This window comes from Schistocerca piceifrons, chromosome X (assembly GCF_021461385.2).
Source record: "Schistocerca piceifrons isolate TAMUIC-IGC-003096 chromosome X, iqSchPice1.1, whole genome shotgun sequence".
Lineage (NCBI taxonomy): Eukaryota > Metazoa > Arthropoda > Insecta > Orthoptera > Acrididae > Schistocerca > Schistocerca piceifrons.
Window position 1 is genome coordinate 825,495,921 of NC_060149.1, and position 26,605 is coordinate 825,522,525.

At 42.8% G+C, this 26,605-nt stretch overlaps 1 protein-coding gene across 1 annotated transcript in view; it reads right to left on the reverse strand.

Moving 5' to 3' along the window:
* LOC124722726 overlaps window positions 1–26,605 on the reverse strand; it is a 484,952-nt gene that overhangs the window by 9,672 nt on the left and 448,675 nt on the right. The window lies entirely within an intron of this gene.

Sequence of the window (26,605 nt, forward strand, 5' to 3'; positions counted from 1 at the left end):
AAATAAATATATGTATCCAAATTTAACCCTTTATTTGGCAACTGACGAAAATAAAAACAAAAAAAAATTCAGTGCTTATATTTATTTATTATGATTAAAGAAATACAATTCAGTCAGTTTTAGAAATTTTTGACAAAAATTATGAGAATTATGAAATCATGCTTACAAGCAACATTGCCAGCAGTAGACCACATTTATACACATTATAGAAAAAAAAGTGTTTGCCAATAACCTCAAGCAAAAGGTTTCCTGTACGTGAATAATTCAATTTATAAACACATTTATGCATTCCTGCTGTGTAATAGAGCTGTTTCATATTCCCTTCTAGTTCTTCATTTTACTATTGAGAGTGGTTGGACACCACAAAATGAGCTTGCAAGTGTCACGATTTTATTGTTTTGAATATCCGCCGTAAGCGTATGTAATATACTAATGGCACATGTTCCAACTATGGGCAATGTTGCTCACAGTCAACATAAAAGTTTTATACTATTTACGTAATTCAAAACAATATCTGATTGAAATATTTCTGCTGTAAACTCACCTCTGGGAATTTCTTGAAGAAACTCTGCTAAGATTACTGCCAATTTATTGAAATCCATTCTTTCAGAACCAAAATAAGACACCCCTGTTGCTCACACGAGGAGATCTCTGTAACACCACTGCACAAACTACCATCTCGTGTGGAAAACCTTGAACTATTACACCAACTGGCATTCGCAGTGTGTAAAGGAACGTTGCCTGGAGGCAACAATGCCAGTAAAAGGCACTGGGAAGTGTTTGTTGTCCCATAAGGCCAACGTAAATTTGATGTTGCTTGAGAGCAACACTGCCAAATAAAGGGTTAAGAAAAAGCTTACTTACGACTACGGTCGAGTCGCTGTAAGAAGCATTTGATTGTGTGAACCATGACATTATGTTAGAGAAATTACAATTCTATGGTATAAATGGAACAGCATATGAGTGGTTTAAGTCACATCTACAGAACAGGAAGCAAAATGTCTTTTTATATGCCTCAAGTGATTCAAAGGAGTTTGCCACTTCATCTAACTAGGGTGAAATTACATTAGGTGTTCCACAAGGTTCGATAATGGGTCCCTTCCTGTTCTTGATATACATGAATGACCTCCCTTCTTATGTGAAACAAGATGCTGAACTGACACTGTTTGCTGATGATACAAGCATAATTATTAATACAGTAACAGAAAGTCCGATACAAAATCATACAAATAAGGTCTTTGGAAAAGTTATTAATTGGTTTTCTGCGAATGGGCTTGCTCTGAACTTTGAAAAAACACACTACATCCAGTTTTCTGCTGCAAAAAGTATAAGTCCTTCAATAAACGTAACACATCAAAAGAAGTCAGTAGCTAGGGTAGAGCATACTAATTTTTTGGGTGTACATATAGATGAGAATCTGAATTGTAAAATTCATATTTTGGATCTCTTAAAGCGACTAGGTCAACAACTTTTGCAATCAGAATAATTGCCAATTTTGAGGATGTAGAAATTAGTAAGCTAACATACTTTGCATACTTCCACTCTCTGATGTCATATGGAATAATATTCTGGGGCAACTCAACACTTAGGCAAAAGGTATTCACTGCTCAAAAGAAAGTAGTTGGAATAATGTGTGGGGTTCATAGTCGCACATCTTGTAGGCATCTGTTTAAACGGTTAGGAATTCTTACAACTGCTTCACAGTACATTTACTCAGTAATTAAATTTTTTCTCAACAAGATAGGCCAGTTTAAAATCAACAGCGACATTCCTGATTACAATACCAGAAAAAAGAAAAACCTACAGTATCCTTTACTTAACTTATCTTTGGCACAGAAAGGGGTAAAATATGCTGCTATAAAACTTTTTGATAAATTACCAGATGAAATAAAATGTCCAACAGTCAGCAGTGATAGTTTCAAAAACAAATTGAAATCATACCTCCTTGACAACTCCTTCTATGCCATAGATGAATTCTTGAATATTAGTAAATAAATCTGGAGATATAATATATGCATTTTGTGCCATTTAAGGGAATGAGATAGATAAAGGAAATATTTAGGTAAACACTATAATGTAAACAAAAAAAGAAAAAAAACTTGTTTCCTGTGCGCATTTCTTGTGCATTTGACACGTTCCACATCATAACGGTTTTTCCGTGCTATTGATCAATGGAAAACGTACCTAACTAGCTCCCTGACACATGCAGCGGGCTGGGCGCAGTAGCTCAGCGCGCCTGCAGCAAACAGTCACGTTACGTGATTTTGTAAACGTCAATGTAGCAGTGCCTCAGTGTTGCCGGAGCTCTATAAACGGCTACTGTTTTCGTCTGGAACCGTTGCCAGCTGTCAGGGAGCTACTTAACGCCAAATGGTTCAAATGGCTCTGAGCACTATGGGACTTAACTTCTGCGGTCATCAGTCCTCTAGAACTTAGAACTAGTTAAACCTAACTAACCTAAGGACATCACACACATCCATGCCCGAGGCAGAATTCGAACCTGCGACCGTAGCGGTCTCACGGTTCCAGACTGTAGCGCCTAGAACCGCTCGGCCAAAAAGGCCGGCCTACTTAACGCCGACTCAACTACAGTACTGTGCTCGAATTGTTCGGAGAGTTGACATCACAACTCGGAAAATCTCGGGCTTTGTTCGCAACTGCTGTTATTACTATCTCCGTGGTGTGGAGATTATATTAATTGTTCCATTAATTTATTGCGCATTTTAATCATAAAAATAACCACGAAACACGTACTGTAGTATCTTATGGAGTTCAGTTAATATGCAAAAACAGCCTTCAATAAACAAATAAATAAATAAATAATCACAGTCAGGATTTTGTCTTGTTTTACATTTTTAGCTTATCCTGCTATCTAGTGACGTCTGTTGGTATTATCTTCACAACGGGCCTGGCCACTGTTATTTATTCCCTCGATCTCAATTACAGTCATTTTAATAAGATTTATTTCATTTATTGGTCGTTCGATTCCCAATTAATTTCTTTCAAATGGTTCAAATGGCTCTGAGCACTATGGGACTCAACTTCTGAGGTCATCAGTCCCCTATAACTTAGAACAACCTAAACCTAACTAACCTAAGGACATCACACACATCCATGCCCGAAGCAGGATTCGAGCCTACGACCGTAGCGGTCGCGCGGTTCCAGACTGTAGCGCCTAGAACCGCTCGGCCACCCCGGCCGGCTAATTTCTTTCATTGTTACATCTGAATGTGACCATCTTGTTTTAAAGCTGATTAAAAACTAGTAACTTTATTTACTAATGTGTGAACAGGAATCGAAATGTTCATTTGCAACTGACTTGGTAAATTATTATAGTCTCCAATAACCAAATGAAACATTCTATTTGATTTAATAATATTTTTGTATGACAATACGTTCGCCCTTGACTATTACCTTGACACAAAAAGCACTATAAATGTTTATATAGCGTATACATAAATACCGTATGAGAACTCTTATTGTAAATTAGTTCAAATACAACAGGAGTTTGCATGATGGTAGGATTTATTATAATTTTCACCCGTGTTGCAAGAAACTCTCAAAAGCTTGTTCTCGTGACAATTTTTTAGATTTTGGTGATAGTTTGCTCGCGCGCCGCTCTAACCAAACGTCAAGTAATTGTTCGAGAAGCACTAGGTCCTAGGGCTGTTGATCAAATATCGATATATCAATATTTCCTACAAAAATATCGACATATTTTGGAATTACATTTTCTCCGATATATCGATACATCGGTATAAAATGGCCGATATTATCATTATATATTATATTTTTTGGCAATTTTCGGTAAATATTTGAAACTGTACTTTTGAAATTGTGGTAGAACGTAATTTTACTTTCACTGTGTGAGGGAGTTCAAAATGGTTCAAATGGCTCTGAGCACTATGGGACTTAACATCTGAGGTCATCAGTCCCCTAGAACTTAGAACTACTTAAACCTAACTAACCTAAGGACATCACAAACATCCATGCCCGAGGCAGGATTCGATCCTGCGACCGTAGCGGTTGCGCGGTTCCAGACTGAAGCGCCTAGAACCGCTCGGCCACACCGGCCGGCTGTGAGTGAGTCTCACTACTTTTTGCGCTTTCATCACGTACAGCGTTTCTCTTTGACTGTGTGAAGCATGTTTGGTGGCACAAAAGAAAAAGTCCGATTGCATTGGTGGGCGGCTGTGTGAATGGAATAACAAGATTTCCAGTGTGAAGGAATAGGACACCAGTTGCGTTAAAAACCAATTTTTAACGCAACTAATGTGCTATTTCTTCACATCCGCATTCTTCAAAAACAGTTGCTGAAAATGATGAACAGATATCTAAATGACAAGATTGGCCTTTGCGGCGGGTGAGGGGAAATGCTGACGTAATCGGCGCTCGGCGCTTTCTTCAGGGCACAAAGAGTACGGAAAACACATGCAGAGAGATGAGGATGTGTAAGGCATTCCCAGAGAAACTTCTATAGCGTAGTCGAAACAACCTTGGTAACATGCGGGCAGGTCCATATAAAGAACACATTAGAAAATGCACCACGTCACTTCGAAACAATGTGTTGCACGAATAATGCCAAATGCATTTTTAAGGCTCACTATGCGAGCAAGTGTCTCAAATAGTACCATTACAATATCGGAAACTTATAGCGCACATTATAGGCAACTTCGCCATTTTCTCTTAGCCAGTTTCCTAGAAACGAACCACAATTAGTACAGATTCACCACTGTCTGAAAACTAAGATTATTTCATGTATACTCACCTATAAATTAAACATTGTGTTGTTAATTATCTTGTAACAGTAATTCTCTTCGCCACGCACCCAAAAATTTACATGAAAACTAGAACAAATCGAAGGATGTCTTCAGACGTTCTGTTTCTGAACACACAAGAAGTACGTAATTCACGGCAGCCTCACTAAATGTCCGTTACTGCAATATGTACGAATTTTTTAGCAGTGGTACAAATGAAGATTCGATACAATACAGGCAACTCCCTAACCTGTACTGTTAATACAAGTCATTTTATAGCGCATGTGTAAAAGCCAGTACCTTATTTTCTGCGAAAAGTTCTTGCATAAGTAGCTCTTATGTGGTTCATTTCCTTATAACACGTTATACACACAAGACAGTGTGAGCGTAGTATAAGAACAGTTTGAAAGGAAGCATCAGAGGCATGTGTGGCGCAGAGCAGGTACGCTGCTTTAATTACATGAGGGAGAGGAGGGGTATTTTTAGTTCCAGAGCTGTATCTTACCAAGTCCACAGGCGGGAATCACAGCTGAAGCTTGTTTGTGGACTTTTCACCGTGTTCCTCTACCGAAGCAGCCAGTAACAACGACCGTGTTACTAAAAATAACGACAAATAACGACATGTCCGTATACAGGCCAAATGGGAACCAAAAAGTCTTTCACTTCCGTACTTGATTTTAATCCTGTAACTTTATAACATGGCGCGAAATCAAATTTGCATTACATGATGCAGATCTCGTGACTCCTAAAAACACGAAAAAATTTCAGTTGTGACATCATCATTTTCGTTGAACGCATTTCTTTTAATCGGTCATTGAATGACAAGAGCTAAAATAGAGACGCTTGAAAAATATACAATATTGTGTTTATAAACACTGAAAACACCACTGTATTCCGTATATAGCGTGGTAGTAGAAAGGAGCTTACCGTACCTCTCTATTCTAAGAGGTGAAAGTTCCTTTTCTGTGTTGGTTTCGTAGCATTGAAGTCATCACTACCAAATTTGTTATCAGATTTGTAATCAACTGACGGCGAATTTGCACCAGTCTCAAGGAAAAGACCCCTTCAAGTTTTAGTCAGCATACCGCCGCCAGTAGGATAATAAGCTGTGCATTGTTCAACATGGCTTTCTCTAGACGTAAGGAAAAGTATATTACCTCGTCAAATGTATCCAAGTTAATCGAATGATCTATGAAACATATCGCACTGTGGTAGATGGCCTGAAACCGACATCAGTGGCAAATAATCGTCGAATATACGGGCGCGGATCAGGGTTCGGTTTTGGGAGTTAGGTCACAGTTTGTTAGTGTCGCTGTCTCCCCCTCTCAAATATAATTTGCACTCATCCCGACAGATGTGTACGGTCTTAATAAACTACCACTAAAATGTATTAAATGTTTAATATACACTCCTGGAAATGGAAAAAAGAACACATTGACACCGGTGTGTCAGACCCACCATACTTGCTCCGGACACTGCGAGAGGGCTGTACAAGCAATGATCACACGCACGGCACAGCGGACACACCAGGAACCGCGGTGTTGGCCGTCGAATGGCGCTAGCTGCGCAGCATTTGTGCACCGCCGCCGTCAGTGTCAGCCGTTTGCCGTGGCATACGGAGCTCCATCGCAGTCTTTAACACTGGTAGCATGCCGCGACAGCGTGGACGTGAACCGTATGTGCAGTTGACGAACTTTGAGCGAGGGCGTATAGTGGGCATGCGGGAGGCCGGGTGGACGTCCTGCCGAATTGCTCAACACGTGGGGCGTGAGGTCTCCACAGTACATCGATGTTGTCGCCAGTGGTCGGCGGAAGGTGCACGTGCCCGTCGACCTGGGACCGGACCGCAGCGACGCACGGATGCACGCCAAGACCGTAGGATCCTACGCAGTGCCGTAGGGGACCGCACCGCCACTTCCCAGCAAATTAGGGACACTGTTGCTCCTGGGGTATCGGCGAGGACCATTCGCAACCGGCTCCATGAAGCTGGGCTACGGTCCCGCACACCGTTAGGCCGTCTTCCGCTCACGCCCCAACATCGTGCAGCCCGCCTCCAGTGGTGTCGCGACAGGCGTGAATGGAGGGACGAATGGAGACGTGTCGTCTTCAGCGATGAGAGTCGCTTCTGCCTTGGTGCCAATGATGGTCGTATGCGTGTTTGGCGCCGTGCAGGTGAGCGCCACAATCAGGACTGCATATGACCGAGGCACACAGGGCCAACACCCGGCATCATGTTGTGGGGAGCGATCTCCTACACTGGCCGTACACCACTGGTGATCGTCGAGGGGACACTGAATAGTGCACGGTACATCCAAACCGTCATCGAACCCATCGTTCTACCATTCCTAGACCGGCAAGGGAACTTGCTGTTCCAACAGGACAATGCACGTCCGCATGTATCCCGTGCCACCCAACGTGCTCTAGAAGGTGTAAGTCAACTACCCTGGCCAGCAAGATCTCCGGATCTGTCCCCCATTGAGCATGTTTGGGACTGGATGAAGCGTCGTCTCACGCGGTCTGCACGTCCAGCACGAACGCTGGTCCAACTGAGGCGCCAGGTGGAAATGGCATGGCAAGCCGTTCCACAGGACTACATCCAGCATCTCTACGATCGTCTCCATGGGAGAATAGCAGCCTGCATTGCTGCGAAAGGTGGATATACACTGTACTAGTGCCAACATTGTGCATGCTCTGTTGCCTGTGTCTATGTGCCTGTGGTTCTGTCAGTGTGATCATGTGATGTATCTGACCCCAGGAATGTGTCAATAAAGTTTCCCCTTCCTGGGACAATGAATTCACGGTGTTCTTATTTCAATTTCCAGGAGTGTAGTATAATAATAAACTGCACAATTACCACAAATATATATAATATTTGATGTAATAATAGTAAAATGATTGCAGCAATTTGTTTACATAAGGGAATAGTACGTTGCTTTAACATTGCGTCCAAGAACCGATGTTCAGAAAAATATAGACTTTGAAAAGCAGACGTCCAAGAATTTGACAAGTACATGTGCCATACAATTAATTTAAGAACTGTAATAGCAACAGACTATCACAGCTTTGGTAACGCTATAATTTACCCAATATAAAATCGATATGTGCAGTCACAATTTTCAGTGTTCACTAATTACTGCAGTTGTGAACAACGGTCTATAAATTAAGCCTGTACGAGCGTATAAACGTGAGAAGTGTTTCTCTCAGACAATTCCTCCTACATTTGGGAGTAGGTTTTTTTGTCTTTCTGTTTCGGTCTTACGTTACTCAGTATCCTTTGGCTTTCCATTTCTAGCTTTCTAGCTTTGGAAACATTTTAGAGGCTTACTTTCCATGCTAGTTTATTCTCTGAAAGTTAATTGTGAAATATGGAAATTTATTGAATGGCGACTCCATAGAGTGCTGTGTGCACAACGACCATATACGTGAAATTAGAAGGAAGGTCAGCGTTATTGTGATCGTTACACAGCTTTGGTTACTGATGATAACTTGACACCGGGGCCTATGAGTTTAATTTGTACACTACAGCACTGAAGATGATCACTATGTGATTGAAAATCGATTTTGCTGTCAATAAACCAGCAAAATTACGGCCAACGCTGACCTTCCTTCTAATATGGAAATTGATTTACAAGGTGTATTCAAAAAGTAAAGGGAATTTTGTAATTTCGCTTGTTGTTTTGGTCCGCTTCGCGCGCTTTGTTCGTTCTTGTGTTGGCAAACAGGTCTGAAAGTTTCTGTACTTCTGTAAAATGTTAACCATATTGGATATTTAGTCTGTTGTCAGCTGTCAAAAATGTTACATACGTAGTAGAGGTGATTATTTATTTTGTGTAAAAATTAATCAGTGAATTTGTATTAATTTTTGTTGTAAGAACGGAATAGAGTGCAACAAAGCTTTAGAAATATTAAATACTGGCTTTGGTGAGTCTGCCACGGGTTTACGAGAAGAGAGCCGTGAAGACGTTGAAAATGACGAGTGGCCCGGACGCCCCAACGCATCATAAACCGATGAAACCGTGGAAAAAGTGAAACAAATAACTACGAATGATCTCCGAATTACGAGTGGATAAGTCGCTGATGATGTCGACAATTTAAATTACTCACGCAATGAAATTTTTTCTGATTTTTTGGATACGAAACGTGGGATAGCGTAATTGTCGAATTTCGAAAAAAAGGTGCTGAATGAATATTGCTCAGGAGTTGCTAGATGAAGTCAACAACGACACTTACTGCTGATACCATTCATAACAGGTGATGAAACATGTTTTTGCGTATATGACGTCAACATTAAGGATCAGTTGTCCCAGTGGAAGCATTCTGGATCACCGAGGCCGAAAAAAACTGATAAGTGCGACCACATGTGAAGGTTATGCTCGCTATATTCTCGGATTTTAGTGGCACAGCGCACAGTACTGCAGTGATGCTCCAGCCTCCATACTCTAAAGACATGGCCCATGTAACCTTTTTCTGTTTCCAAAAATAAATAAATTCTTAAAGGACAGTCATTTTACAAATGTAGATGAGATTAAAAGTCGCATTACTATGAGAGCCAATAACTGGCCTAAAGATCGAATTCCGGAAGTATTTCGGAATGCTTTCATAGAAGTTTATAATATCTAATGGGGAGCTACTCTGAAAGGGGTAACAATGATGTAGTCGAATAAATAAAATTATTTCCAAGAAACAAAAATCCTCTTTATTTGTTAAACACATGCCGTATGTAATAACATTCACGCGTCTGTCAAAAAAATAATAAAAAATAAACTATGGGCAGTAATGACCCGACGGAACCCCCCTCCCCATCGCCCCCCCCCCCAAATCCCTTTTGAATTTGCAGATGCGATTATATGTCTTGAAATAGCAGTTAGAAGAGAGATCTTGGGTACTATTATCACAATGCTTGCACTATGTACGTACTGCAGTTTATTTGCCTACGGTCCAAATCTAACAAATACTTCCTCCAGATGCGGTTATCTTCTACCAAGGTGCGAGCTTAAGAGAAGAACGAGGGTCTTACTGGTGGCAAACGCCATCTTTATTTATATATGCATTTCTCTGCCGAACCAACGAGAATACACTACCTATCTAAAGCATCCGGACACCCATATTTGATGTGGAATTCACCACTAGTTTCACAGAGGAAGACTGCAGTGTAGTTCCTTCTCTAGATTGTCGCACAGATGGCAAAATTGTAGATATCGAAATAGACGACAGAGGGATAGAGAAACAATTGAAATCGCTCAAAAGAGGAAAGGCCGCTATACCTGATGGGATACCAGTTCGATTTTACACAGACTACGCGAAGGAACTTGCCCCCCTTCTTGCAGCGGTGTACCGTAGGTCTCTAGAAGAGCGTAGCGTTCCAAAGGATTGGAAAAGGGCACAGGTCATCCCCGTTTTCAAGGAGAGACGTCGAACAGATGTGCAGAACTATAGACCTATATCTATAACGTCGATCAGTTGTAGAATTTTGGAACCCGTATTATGTTAGAGTATAATCACTTTTGTGGAGACTAGAAATCTACTCTGTAGGAATCAGCATGGGTTTCGAAAAAGACGATCGTGTGAAACCCAGCTCTCGATATCCGTCCACGAGACTCAGAGGGCCATAGACACGTGTTCCCAGGCAGATGCCGTGTTTCTTGACTTCCACAAGTCGTTCGATACAGTTCCCCATAGTCGTTTAATGAACAAAGTAAGGGCATATGGACTATCAGACCAATTGTGTGATTGGATTGAAGAGTTCCTGGATAACAGAACGCAGCATGTCATTCTCAATGGAGAGAAGTCTTCCGAAGTAAGAGTGATTTCAGGTGTGCCGCAGGGGAGCGTCATAGGACCATTGCTATTCACAATATACATAAATGACCTTGTGGATAACATCGGAAGTTCACTGAGGCTCTTTTCCGATGATGCTGTGGTATATCGAGAGGTTGTAACAATGGAAATTGTGATGAAATGCAGGAGGATCTGCAGCGAATTGACGCATGGTGCAGGGAATGGCAATTGAATCTCAATGTAGACAAGTGTAAAGTGCCGCGGATACATAGAAAGAAAGATCCTTTATCATTTAGCTACAAAATAGCAGGTCAGCAACTGGAAGCAGTTAATTCCATAAATTATCTGAGAGTAGGCATTAGGTGTGATTTAAAATGGAATGATCATATAAAGTTGATCGTCGGTAAAGCAGATGCCAGACTGAGATTCATTGAAAGAATCCTAAAGAAATGCAATCCGAAAACAAAGGAAGTAGGTTACAGTACACTTGTTCGCCCACTGCTTGAATATTGCTCACCAGTGTGGGATCCATACCAGATAGGGTTGATAGAAGAGATAGAGAAGATCCAACGGAGAGCAGCGCGCTTCGTTACAGGATCATTTAGTAATCGCGAAAGCGTTACGGAGATGATAGATAAACTCCAGTGGAAGATTCTGCAGGAGAGACGCTCAGTAGCTCGGTACGGGCTTTTGTTGAAGTTTCGAGAACATACCTTCACCGAGGAGTCAAGCAGTATATTGCTCCCTCCTACGTATATCTCGCGAAGAGACCATGAGGATAAAATCATAGAGATTAGAGCACACACAGAGGCATACCGACAATCCTTCTTTCCACGAACAATACGAGACTGGAATAGAAAGGAGAACCGATAGAGCTACTCAAGGTACCCTCCGCCACACACCGTCAGGTGGCTTGCGCAGTATGGAGTATGGATGTAGAAGTAGATGTACTATAGACGGATCCGACAGTATAAAAAGAGGTGGGGAGTGTTGTGTTGTCAGTAGAGAAGCAGTAACAGCTGAATGGGTCGGCGAGGAGAGCTCAGTGACTTCGAACGTGGACTACTCACTGCATGTGCCCTGGGTAACAAATCCATCAGGAGTATTTCAACCCTTCTAAAGTTGCCCGAGTCGGCTGAGAAACAACCAGAACTAAACCGAGACCACGCAGACCCCATGTAGTGACGGACGGGCACCGTCGAGCGTTGCGGAGCGCGGTTGTAAAATAACCGCATGAAATCTGCGGAAGGAATCACTCGTCAGTTCCGATAGGCTACCAGCAGTCCAGCTGTCACAATGACTGTGCATAGGCAATTAGAGAGAATGGGGTACAATGGTCGAGCCAGTACTGAGCGACGCTTGAGGCGGTGTAAATAGCGATGCCACTGGCAGTGAATGACTCGAAATTAGTGATTTTGAGTGATGAATCTCGCTATACCCTGCGGCAGTTCGTTGGAAAGATTTGGGTTTGGTGAATGCCTGGAGAACGTTACCTGCCATCGTGTGCAGTGCCAACAGCGAAGTACGGCGGATGTGGTCTTACGGTATGTGATTATTTTTGTGGTTACAGTGAGGTCCCCTTATCGTGATTAAGAAAAAGCTAAATGCGTTAAGATTCAATACATTTTACAGCACTGTGTACTGCGTAGAATAGAGGAACAGTTCGGAGATGATGGTTGTTTGTATCAGCATCACATTGCGCCCTGTCATAAAGCAGCATCTCTGAGGCAATGGTTTGTGGACAGTAACAATCCTGAAATGGACTGGTCCGCCCAGAATCCCGACCTGAACATAATGGAATACCTTTAGGATAAGGTAGAACGTCGACTTCGCTCCAAACTCAAGCATCGAAGATCAGTACCTTCTCAGGTTTCTGCCCTCGAGGAAGAATCGGCTAGCATTCCTCCACAGACATGCAGACTCCTCATGGTCCGTGCGAGAGAGTGAGAGAAAGAGAATTCTGAACTAATCGTCATTGACACAGATCTCCGACCCGATGGTTTAAAAATAAATTTTTGTTCTTTCCTACGCTTATTGTAAAAAAATTCGTGTCGAAAGAGAGATGTTGCGGTATCGCGCGTATCACGCCCAGTATGAGGTCGAATGAATGTCGTAATAAAGGAATAAAGGGTTTCTTTTAGCAAATTGGTATTTGAGCCCCACTATACGTAAGTTGCAAGAATACCTGGTCCACCGTGAGAGGCCTAAGTTCGTATGGGGGCGTAACAGGAAACGTAGAGCGATTGAGCAGAGGAAGCAAATGGTTTGTAGTAAGGAGTTAGGAAAGCAGCACGTTGTGGCAGGGCGGTATTTTTAGAGACGGTACAGTCAGAATGCACCTCTGCGGGCTGCTCTGTAGCCGTGTAACAAGCGCGCAGCAGTTTCCGAGATCTGAGGGCAGAGCAGCGGTATCCCTGTCGTCGATTATAATATAATGTGGGGGGTAGACAGCGGTGCTTTGGTTGATGCCGCGTACCTCGACTTCAGGAAGGCATTCGACAATCCCGCTCTATCCTTTGGCGAACAAAATACGAGCTTGCCGAATATCGTACCAGATTCGTGATTGGATTCGCGACTTCCTCGCAGACAGAACTCAACACGTGGCTCTTAACGCAACGAAACTAACAGATGTAAAGATAATTTCAGAGATCTCAGGGAAGTGCTACACTGTTTACAATATATATATAAATGATGTAGTTGATAACTTCTGAAGCTCCATGAGACTGTTCGCAGGAAGACAACAATGCCAGAAAACTGTATCAAGTTGCAAGAAGACTAACAGAGGATCGATATTTGGTGCAGGGACTGCAAGCTGACCCTGAACGTAAATAAATGTAACTATTACGCACAAATAGGCGAAAAAATCCACTAATGGCGGCAAATCACTGGAAACATTAACCACCTAAAATACCCTGGAGTAAACATCCCGAGCGACTTGATGCGAAATGATGGTCACAAAGATAAACGCCAAACTGCAAACCCTAAGGTTCGAGGTGACTTTGATGGGTTAGTTAGTGCTTCTGTCATCTATAACAATGACAGGTTAATGAGAAAAGTACTACGTTACACGGTGGTTCGGAGTCCACGGTAAGGTGTAACTCCCCCTATTACTGGCTATGTCAGTCAGTTCAGAGGTCGAACATACCACCCCCAGTAAGACTGTGCCTATAACTGTGGAGTTTAAGTCATCGACAGTTGTACATGACGGTTTATACTGTGCAGCAAAATACGTTTAACTACGGGTAAACTTGATTAGTGGAATAGTTTTATTTGTAAGTTCGTAAAATAGTAGTTTTGTATGTATAATTCAAAAGAATACACTGGAACACGGTACCGTCATGTAAATCTTTCATATTCAACACCAAGTAAATGGACAACTGACATAAAAATGGCTGTAATAATCATGAAAATTATCTCCGTGAATTGCAGTCGCTGATGAAAACTACGAGAATGTGTCCAGGATGGCTTTGACAATAAGCACTTACATCGATGAGCCAAAACATTATAACCACCTGTTTAATAATGTGTTGTTCCACTTTTCAAACACAATACAACAGAGATTCTGCTTGTCATGGACTCTATAAGTGCTTGGCGGGATTCCAGACGTATGTGGCACCACACGTCTACGCACAGGTCAAGCAATTCCCGCAAATTACGGGATGGTGGTTTACGGGTACGCAGCTAGCGCCCCATATGTGTTCCAATGGGTACAGATCAGGCACATTTGCTGGCCGAGTTCACTATAATGCCATTCGAACCATTGTAGCACGACTCTGACCTTGCGACACGGACAGTTATCCTCCTTGGAGATGTCATCGCCATAGGGGGAGACTTCAAGCATGAAGCGATGCAGGTGGTCCGCGATAATGTTCACGTAGTTCACTGTTGTCATGATACCTTCGACTACCACCACAGGTCACATGCAAGCCCAACTCAGTGTACCCCATGGCTTAATTCTGCCCTCACCGGCCTGCATCTGTGGCGCGGTGCATGTTTCGTGCAGCCATAAACCTGGATGACGACATGTAAGGACCCAACCTTCGACCTGATATAACAAGAAATGTGGTTGATTCGACAGGCGAAACGTTTTTATTGAACCACGGTGAAAACTCAGCGATGCTGTGCCCGCTGCAATCATAACTGACGATGTCGTTGGGTCAACACAGGAACAAGTGTGATGCGTAGCTCCATGTTCAACAATGGCCTTTGGACGATGTGCTCCAAAACACTTGCGCCTGCACCAACACTGTACTCTATCGTCACATCCACCACAGATCGCTGCCAATCTTGGATTACACAGTGGGGAACTGCTGACCTCTACGTTTTGTGATGAGACATGGTCGTCCAGTACCATAATGCCTACTCGTTATTTCACCATCCTTCACTTTCCATAGGTGCTCACGACGGTAGTACGCCAACAGGCGACAGGCTTCGCCGTTTCAGATATTCTCGTTTCCAGCCGCAGCGCCACAACAATGTGCCCTTTGTCAAAACCGCTTATATCAGTGGATTTACGCATTTGCGGTCCGCATCTTCGCCGTGATGACTGTCCATTCCTCTCTCTTCCGCTTAGATTCTTCTCTTACTGCGTGACCTGCCCGTAACACCATGAGGAGGCATTCAACCACACGATGGGCAGTTGTCGGAATGTTTGGTCTCATCAGTGTAAGGAAAAATGATGCAGCTGACGCTATACGAGTGTCAGAAGGAAAACTGCTGTAAGTATTACGTACACATTAACTTCGAGAAAGATATGTGCGAGATGGATGCGGCACATGTCGAATGCTAAGCAAAAGGAAGTGACAAAAATAATTTTTCAGAAATGTTTGGAGCACTTTAGAAGGAACTGGACTGATTTAATGTGGCGATGCATCCACGCCAGAAACAAAAGATCAGTGAAAGCTGTTGGTGGCCCAGCATACAAAAATGCGAGGTGTGACTGTCCCGGCGTGTACTCGGATAAAAAATAGATTCTTCGCATTGATGATTAACTTGCAAAGGGTAAAGCAATAGCTGGCAAGGACTGCACAGCCCTTCTGGATCAACTAGGAGACAAAGTGCATGAGAACGGATTTGAAAAGCACAGGGAAGATATTTCATCAGGTCAATGCACGAGCGCACAGAGGTGGTTTCGGAGTGGGAAAATTGAGTGGTTTGAAGTACGAATTATTAGGTATCCACTCTGATAACCAGATCTGACACCCTCTGACAGCCTAAAATTCCCACAGCTAAATAAATTTGTTGATATAAAACGTTTAGAGTCGAATAAAGAGATTCTGATTGGCTCGGATGGGTATTTTCAAATTTCCTTGAACGTAGCTTCCGGTTTAACCGAGTGGATTTGCAAGTTGGGTTAGTCAGTGCTCTGACTTAAAACTCATCGAACATTTTTGGTATACCTAATCAATTCGCCCATGAAACTGGCAACTACTTTTCTTCGCGTTTGAGTAAAAACGGAAACAAAGCCTCCCTTCAACTTAGTGGAAAAACGCCTTTGAAGATTAAATGCTGTAATAATAGCAATAGTAGGCTCCAATTACGATTAGTCACATGCCTGTTGCCTTTGGAACAAAGAGCAGTTGATATCCAGGAACCTTAAGCCGCAGACAGATATTCTAATTTTTCAGCATTAATTAAGTAACCGAGTAGGGGTAAAAGTAAAATTAGGTCATCCAAAACAACAAAACGTCTATAATGAGGAACAGCCAAAGGGAATGAATGAATAACAAACAGAAAAATGTAACCACTTACATAATCGTGACAGAATGGGATACGTTATTACGTACACTGCAAAAAGCATCGCAGTAAACTACCAGACAGCGCACAGAGATATCATTTGGACACTGTATGATGACACTCGATAATAGCGTCAGGGTACCTATAAACACGGCATGGCATCGAAGAACAACTGTCGAAACATAACGATCTTGTTATTGTATGAATAAATATTGAAAGTCGCATGTACAGCGGAGGGATGGAAAAATACACCGGCGAGGGAAAGAAATGATCATTTGCATACAATGGGAGGTTGCAGTAGTCTGAAAGGGGGGCGGGGAGTCAAGGGAGAATGGATGAAAAGGGGAGAGCTGCTTCAGGCACGATCCGAACGCCCTGTTAATCGAAGTCGCGAAGCAAGAGTAAATGCAGTAGGTGGCGCAACGGCGGTCTGCCGGACTAAAAGTATAACTACAATGCATTATATCAGTCAAAATGCAGCTAAATGCTGATCATTTACATTCTTCGCTATTAACATCAATATCGATACAAATACAATTTAGTTATCGGATTTATTCAAATATTCGTATATAGAGTTGTCAAGCAAAACCAGTTTCTATTCGTGTTTTAAACAGCATAGATTGTCAATCACTAAATTTATTTTACAAGGGATGGTGATCAAATATTTTTATGGTTGCATACTTTGCTCCCTCCTGTGCAGGGGTTAAATTGTGAACAGCGGACGCCACTTTTTATCCGACTGTTATATTACTGGATGCTACGATCTAAGATTCTGATGTCATCACCAAAAGTTTGCAATCGCCCGCAGAGCAAATGTTGCTGACCTTGAGCGTTTAAGAGGATCAATTCCGATCATTGTCAATATGTACTCCAAGGAATTGTGAACATTGATTTACATATTTCCACAGTACTCTATTGACACTAATGATGTTATACTCTATCCTGTACAGAATTTAATGCACTGAAGGTACCCTAGTAAAGTAGTAAAGCTGGTGTATTCCGTGATTTTTATAGTTACTCACGTCGTGGTTGTTAATAACATCACATATCACTTGCACAGTCCGTCTGTCAGTAAAGTTATTCCAGTGACATGGGGGTGTTTGGTTGGCCTTAGATGAGCAACGCTCGTCTTGCAGAGAGCAGTTGGCGGTGGGTGCTGGCAGGAAATCTCCGTCTAAAAGCGGAGCGTGCTCGTCCTTGCTATCGGTCGTCTGATACGGGCGCCACTTGTAGCTACGGCAGCGAGTGCTCGCGGTAATATTCCAGGCTCACCCTCTGGGATCTGAGCACTGAACTTAATGCCGATATTGCTCAAACAACTGTAGTTCATTTCACAACATAACCATGCCATTTACGCCTATTATTGCGGTGTACATTCACGAAACCACTATACACTGAGCTGATCAGAGTCATGGGACAGCCATATGCACGTATACAGATGGCGGTAGTATCGGTACACCAACAAGCCAAACATTATGACCACTGTCCGCCGCGATGTTGGATGCCACCTGGTGATGTTGCGGGCACGTGACGTGATGACAGAAGTATGTAAGCGGAGCGGACACGGACGGAGGGGCACCCTAGCGAAGATATGGGCTGATATCAGCACACACTCCGCTGCAGAGTGAATATCTCATTCTGGAAACATCCCCCCAGGCTGTGGCTAAGCCGTGTCTATGCAATGTCCTTTCTTCTAGGAGTGCTAGTTCTGCAAGGTTCGCAGGAGAGCTTCTGTGAAGTTTGGAAGGTAGGAGACGAGGTACTGGCGGAAGTACAGCTGTGATGACGGGTCGTGAGTCGTGCTTGGGTAGCTCAGTTGATAGAGTACTTGCCCGCGAAAGGCAACGGTGCCGAGTTCGAGTCTCGGCGTGGCACACAGTTTTAATCTGCCAGGAAGTTTGATTTGCCCCCTTTTTCAGTTTTGTTATGTTTCTACAAGTTACGCAGTATAATTGTTTAACACCTTTTATTTGCATAGTTTTTGAATAACGCCTCATCCTTCTGGAAGGATTTCAGGTGTACACACATGCACTTAGCACAGTGTCAATATTTAAGTGTCAGCTCAGTATTGTCTTACTATTTTGTGTGGAACAGCATAAAACGAAAAACATGAAGTGATAGAGTACGTACAACGCACTCTGTTGTTAACTTTTTCTGACACTGGCGATAGTGAAGTTGTTTCGTATTTCTCGAAAGACATCTAGCGGAAAATCTGCGACGTAATGTTCCAGCTTCCCATATCTAGAATCAATTTTTGCAGTTTTGGATGGTTTTTCTCTTTGCACAGAAACACATCAGTTTGATTCCAGAACTCAGTGATGATTCTTCGACGAAATGCCACGTGATCCAATTTACCGCCATCTACCTTGCAGAGCTGCCATGCGTTGTCCTCGGCTACATCGACAAAATGTGCACTGATTGGAAAGAACCATTTCTTACCCCTGATAGAGAGAGTGATAGAGTGAAATATTTTGGTCAGCTCTATCAGTTTCATCCATAAACTCGTTGTAGTGGTAAATGACTCTTGGTTATTGAATTGGTATCCGTCTTTTCTGCTGATGTTAATATCGCGTTACTGGATGAGTTGGATTTATAGCATCAAAGTTGTTGCCATTGTCACCACGCTGTTGTCATTCAGCAAAGCCACTAATAAATTGGTTGAACTGGCAAATCTAAAGTTCCTTTTCCAGTTCATTTCCCTTCTGTAGCTTACAACCCTTACCAATTCCGTTGGCTTTTACTGTACCTGTGGCCTGAATATTTCTTAGATACAAATGACACAGAAGATGAAATCAAGTAAATGAATACAATCTATACGGCAACTCTTCCAGCTGGTTGACATTCTTCACAACTGCTGTGTAACCAAGGTCATTGTCACTATATTTTTCTGGCAATGTACCAGCATCCTAGTGCCCTCCACACAAGAACTTAAACCCATATCTTTTCGGTTTGCCTCGACATACCACTTTTGCTCCATGCTGTCCAAAATATAGTGTAAGCACATGTGTGTTTATGTTACAGCAAAAGACAAAAGGTAGAAAAAATTGTATCTGATTTTCGTAAGCATAAAGCTAATGTCCTTTTAGAAGGATGTGGAAAACACACATAAACAGTTATTTCTGTAATGCAAATGTGCAACGAGAAGTTGTACTTACCTATCAACTAGAAGGTCAGGCACGAAGTCCATTTTCAGCAAACCAGTTTTCTCATGCACATAGAATAATGTTAACACAGCAACGAGAGCTACATGTTATTTTCAACAATGGTATGAGTAAGTTGGATGAAATTTGTACCAATGTAATCTGTTGGACGGCAGAATAGAGAAGTAGTAAAAGAAGTTTAAAGCTCCTGTGCAAAAATCCTTCCTGAAGAACAACAGCCGTATCTGGGTTATATCGGGTGCCAATTTGATCTACATACTGGCTTTTAAAACTCGTCCTGCTTTGTGTGTTTCGTTGAAATTGATAAATGTGAAAAACCAATCCGTCATAAATTCGTTTTATTGGGGAGTCTTTTGTCAACCAAAATTTACCCAAAGCTTGTAAGATCTGCTCCTTCATTTTTAACAATAAAAAATGAGTCGCTAATTTCATTGAGGACATGTTGGTCTTATAGTTAATCCCAGTAAAGGACGTCCCAAAGACGCGACCACAGACGTGAAGATCAGGATAGCCGTCAATATGGTACTGGACGATCGTCGGTGAGAGTTGCATGAAATAGCTGACGCCATAGACATATAACAAGAAAGAATATTACATATTACCTCAAAAATTTACTACTTGAACGCTCTGTGCAACATTGAAGGTGAAGCATTTATTTAATTCTGATCACAGGCAACTGCGAAGAAGTATTTCTCAACAATGTTTGAAATGTCAATGAAAGAACCTAAATGATTTTTTCTTGTTGCGATTTGTTACTGCCGGAATGGGAATGGGTAATGTTTTCTGGGAAGCAAAAGGAATTTTCCTTATTGGTTTCTTTTCAAAATGAAAAAAATAGCTCGAGAATCCTGCACAGGTCTCCAAGACGAAATATATAGCATAAAATACTATGGGAAAGCTCTGTATTGCAAAAGAAAAAAATATCGTCTCTCAATAGGGCTATGCACCTGCCGAGGTGTTTTGGCAGTGAGACGTATGAAGAATCTCAGATACGAATTGTTAGAACATCCACCGTTATAAAAAGAATGTTTGCTTTAGTCTATAGTCGCATTATTATTTTATTTGCTTTTTATCTGATGCTACCGATTTCGGTACCATGTACCATCATCAGGCCATCCTACGATGGTACACAGTTCAAATATTCTTTGAGAAACATTTACATAATATTTTTTTTCTCTACAATGGCTAATGTATATATAAAGTGCAGTCGTAAAATATGGTCTGGCCAGCCTCTTATTCCTGGCGCGCACTAGCCAAACTCGCATACCCAAGTAATCTACCAAACAAACACATCCAACAATTTCCACTGCCGGAAGAAAAAAAATAGTAGACCTGGAAAGACGACGTCGATTTTAATCAATGACAGCACATGCCACCTGGGGGACAGTAGATGTACTGATAATAGTTTCAACGTCGCCCGCCAACAGATAGCGTACTGGCATTGCTATCAGAGCGCCATCTGTGTCTACTCTTTACGGGAACACTCACAGTCAGAAGGCTCATTGTGGTGCAGACGCGTGAAGCAAGCAGGCAACAATGCCACGGAGGCGCACACGTGCTTGCTAAGCCAACTGAGTGAGTTTGAAAGGGGTCAAATTGTGGCCTTCCGAGTGTCAGGATGGTCCTTTCGGAGAATTGCCACCCATGTTGGACGTGCTGCGTCAGTTGTGCAACTATGTTGGTATCAGTGGTCACGTAAAGACTCTCACACCCGTAGACGAGGTTCCGAACATCCACGCAGCACAGACGCCTGCCAGCATCTTCGTATTGTAAGGGCGGCAGTTATAGATCGTACAGCTACCAAAGCACAGATAAACGGGCTTGTGAGCCCAGACGTATCAACACGAGGTGTTGCGAAACGGTAATTTGTAGTGGAACTATGGACACGTACAACTGCATTTCGTCTCTCGCTCACGTCACAGCTTCGACGTGCACGATAGGCTCACGTCGAAGATGGAATGGTGCGCCGTGGTCTTCAGTGATCAAATCTGATTCTGCCCGCACGCAAGTGATGGTCGTTTGCGTTTACAACGTAGACCTGATGAGCACTGTATCGTAGAGTCCATTCCTCCAAGATACACTGCCCCCCCCCCCCCCCGCCCCCCTCAGGCCTTATGGTCTCCTTCACCTTTAGAGTTTCCGGAGGGGACGCTAACAAGCGCTCGATACGTGCAGAACGTTACTAGACCCAGTCTTTTGCAGTTCTTACAACAGTAAGATGACGTGTTGGTTTGTCAGGATAACGCTCGCCCACAAACAGCCCGTGAAACTCAATGTACCCTGCAAGAAGTGCAGCAAGTTCCGTGGCCAGCACGATCACCGGACTTGCCTCAAATCGAGCATATGTGGGATATGATGGGACGAGAAATAACTTGTGCGACTCGTCGAGCAACAGACCGGCCGCTGTGGCCGAGCGGTTCTAGGCGCTTCAGTCTGGAACCGAGCGACCGCTACGGTCGCAGGTTCTAATCTTGCCTCGGGCGTGGATGTGTGTGATATCCTGAGGTTAGTTAGGTTTAAGTAGTTCTAAGTTCTAGGGGACTGATGACCTCAGATGTTGAGTCCCATAGTGCTCAGAGCCATTTGCACCGTTTTCGTCAAGCAACAACTCTTACAGAACTGCGTGAACGGGTAAATCAGGCATTATTCGCGACCTGTACGATCGACTGGATGCCAGAGTCAGCGCCGGCATTGCCGACTGTGGATAATGATCATGACGATGTTTGGTTTGTGGGGCGCTCAACTGCGCGGTAATCAGCGCCGTTTTACACAGTCCAACTTTTTTACATAATCCAATCGAGCCACTGTCAAGAATGATGATGATGATTATGATGATGATGAAACGATAAGGACAACACAACCACCCAGTCCCCGGGCAGAGAAAATCCTCAACCCGACCAGGAATCGAACCCGGGACCCGTGATCCTGTGGCAACAACGCTAGCCACTAGACCACGAGCTGCGAACGCCGACTATGGAGGCTACGCCACATTATAATATGGGTGTACCTGGTTCCTCAGAACCGCCTATGCTATCGATCTGTAAAATTAATCATTTCATGTACTCCATATACACTGCTGCACAATAAATCGTGAGTGAATTAGAAACCTCTAAAAAGGTGTACTATTTTCTTTTTCCGATAGTGTCCTTCGTTGTTGACTCCGGCCCAGTCAGCTGCTGTGATATTGTTACAATCGAACACTAATGTGTGGGAGTAGATTTTAGAAATATAGCCACATCTTCTGCGTCGGTACTCGCATAAGTTGATAATGCGGCTGTATTCTGTTCCAACTATCTAGTGCAGATCACTTGGTACGTACGAGATGCAGATCATTTGGTACGTACGAGATTGGGGGCTTCTTCATGCTGGTTGGGAATCTGTTCAGTACTTAACGATTTTAGTTGGCTATAAATAATATCGAAATTTTGTATTATTTCACCATATCTCAACTCTTAGTCAAGCTTTCTACACATAAAGTTGAAGGAAGCGGAGCACATGTTAGAGAATTACTTCATTTTCTTTCGACATGTTTCCCTACAAAATGAAATCTAATAAAAGTAAAATTTCTTCCGAAGTGTGGTACAGTGGGCTGTCCAACACATTTCATCTCAGCCCTCCGCATACTACTACCTGGATATGATAACAGATAGGTTTTAAGGAAGATGCTAAAAGCAGAATATTCTGTATCCATTGTATCTGATTTATTTGCATCCATAAATATCGACTAGGAATCTCCAGCATATGTGACCAGGAATCGTATATTATCACATATACAGGGAGTTCTAATACTCTCTGGATGCATTACAAATCTCTTATGAGACCTACAGTTTTTTAAATTACTTACACGATAATTCAGTTTTTAAATTGCAGTATGTCGATAAGATTTTAGCTCGTGTATGAAGAAACGCGTTTATTACCTACTGTCTATTTTGGAGGCGTATGTTCAAGGTATACGTGCCTGTATGCCTCTTGACGCCTGGTTAATGAATTATTATTCCGACTATTGTATCTGTCATTATTATGCTCCCGTACAACTACTGAATGTATCACATGTTTACTACCGGGGATTTATACCTCTTGCATTTTGACGAACGTCCTGAATATCATTAAAAGCAGGGTATGGAAACAATAATAACCAGCCACACAGTAACATTATATAAATATTTATTTGATCGTAACCGGTTTTGTACTACTATCTCAAATGGCGGAAAGCATATGAACGATGTACGAGCAGATGCGGAGGGTGGGAAAATATATGGAAACACCAAAAACACAACATATTACCATGCCTAATACGGTGGAGAAAAACAGTCGGCATTCGAAACACTTTCCAGTCTTCTCGTAGTGAATAATTACAGGTCATGAAGGAGTATACAGGGCGAAAAGTATTTAAACCGACAAACTGGGAGGTTGTAGGGGACATCAAAGCAAATATTTTTCCCTAGTGTCATTTTTTCCTATGAGGATTATTTAAACCGGTAGAGGAAGATTTCTCTGGCGACAAATTAATTAAACCAACAAACACTTTTCCATTTTTTTATGACCAAGAGACAACACATTAACACAACCCAATTTGAATTACAGTAGATTTTCAAAAATGCCTCCATTGACATGTAAACAAAGTTTACACCGTCGGATCATGTTCTGTCTGACACGGGCAAAAACCACAGGAGTATCTTGAATTGTTCCTGCTGCTGCTACTATCCGGGCTACCAGATCCTCTTCTGATGCAACAGGAGTTGCGTAAACAAGGCTGCGCATCTCTCCCACACAAAAAAGTTCAGAGGGGACATATCTGGGGATCGAACAGGTCATGGTACAGGACCACCTCTGCCAATCCACGTTTTTGGGAACCGTCGGTCCAGGAATCGACGCACACGACGACTGAAATGTGCCGGCGGACCGTCATGTTGGATCGACATGCGTTGTCTTGTAGGGAGCGGGACGTCTTCCAGCAATTCTGGCAATGCTCCGGCGAGAAAATTGTAATAGTGCCCGCCATTTAATGGCATAGGTAGCAGATACGGCCCAATGAAACAGTTCCCAACAACATCGACTCATACATTAACGAAGAAACGCACTTGTCGACCAATCCGCTGGGCGGCTCGTCTGTTGTGGTGCGCTACGTAGTACGCACCAACCATATCAGTGAACTCACTCCAGGTGTATCGCTCCATTAATAAACAGAGACAATGCACTACTACACTGGTGGACAGCAGTTGCCTACAAATGAAGAGCGTAATACGCCCTCTAACTACTAAAGATCGTAATACGGCCCCTAACAACTGAAGAGCGTAATACAGCCTCCACCGGTTTAAATAATCCTTATAGGAAAAAATGACATTAGGGAAAAATATTTGTTTTGATGTCCCCTACAACCTCCCAGAGTTTGTCGGTTTAAATACTTTTCACCCTGTAGTTCTCAAGGGAATCTTATACTACTCTTCGTGAAAAATAGTGGCGAGGTCAGGCAAGGATGATGGAAGTGGATAGCGATCACGCACCTTTCTCTCCGAACTAGACCACAAAAGTCAACAGTTTTGAGATCTATTGACTGTTGTGGCCAGGGGAGATGCGACAATTCATCCTCGTGCTCACAAAACCAGTCCTGGGCGATGCAAGCTGTATGAATCGGGGCCCGGTCGTCTCGGAACACAGCATCACTGTTGGGGAACAAACATTGTTCCGTGGGATGGTTCTGAGCTGCCAAAATGGTCAGATAATCCTTGTTAGTAATGCAACCTTGCAGAGTAACCATGAGGCTCTTGGAACACCACGATATGACTACCCAAATTATCACCGAATACCCGCTGTGTTTCACTCTTGGGGCATAAACGCTGCCAGAAGTTAAAAACAATGAGAAGCAAGACTCATCTGACCAAATGACATTTTTCCAATGTTCCGTGATCCAAGTTTTATGGCTTCATCACCACGTTTTCTTGTTGCAGGCTTTTGCATCAAGGATGAGTGGTTTTGGAGTTTCAGCTTGTCCAGCAATTCCCTACTTTTGGAGTTCCCTTCGTGTTGTTTTGGTGCTGACGGCGTTCGCGAATGCGACATTCTGTTCTGAATTGACTTTCTCATTTGTCGTCCTCTGTATTTTTCGTCACACTCCCCTTCAATGACCGTCCGTCACGCTCACGCAATACACATTTTAGTTCACGTTGTGACTTCACGGAGGATGTTTTTCTACTTTTCCTGTATGCAGTGTATATCTTCGATGTTGTGCCTCTTGAAACACCAAACGCTTTCGCCAGCTTGGTTACGGAAGCAGCCACCATACGCAAATGGTTCAAATGGCTCTGAGCACTATGGGACTTAACATCTGAGGTCATCAGTCCCCTAGACTTAGAACTACTTAAACCTAACTAACCTAAGGACATCACACACATCCATGTCCGAGGCAGGATTCGAACCTGCGACCGTAGCAGCAGCGCGGTTCCGGACTGAAGCGCCTAGAACCGCTCGGCCACAGCGGCCGGCCCCCACCATACGAGCACCAACAATTTGCCCATGTTCGAATTCATTCAGCTCCCACAGAGTGCACCACTACTATACAGACGGCCGTTCTGACCACGGTTGACCCTTGGAACATATTGAAGACATTGCACAGGTGCCGTTCGTGGTCAAATACAAAAGCGCAATTTTGGTAAACATTTTTGGAGACAATGATCAATAGAGTATTATATTTTAGCTAAAGTTCAGTCTTGATCACAACACTTATGTCTCAATAACATAGGTAACCGGTTTCGGTTATTTTTATATAACCACCTTCAGACCCATAGCTTCCTTGGAGGATGGTAGGCGGAGCTCTTCCTCAGCTGCTACGAAGTCAACTGATCGATCAGTTGACTTCGTAGCAGCTGAGGAGAGCTCCGCCTACCATCCTCCAAGGAAGCCACTGGTCTGAAGGTGGTTATGTAAATATAACCGAAACCGGTCACCTATGTTATTGAGACATAAGTGTTGTGATCAAGACTGAACTTTAGTTAAAATATAACAAAAGCGCAACCTGCAGACTGAGCTACCATCTGCATTTATGTTCTAGCATGCATTCCTCGCAATGTTTCCACATTTTTTCCATCTCATGACGTTTCTGGTTTTATTACGCAAAGGGCAACAAGTCACAATTTGTATTGTAAGAGCGGAATTTGAATCAGTATCCTCTCGACT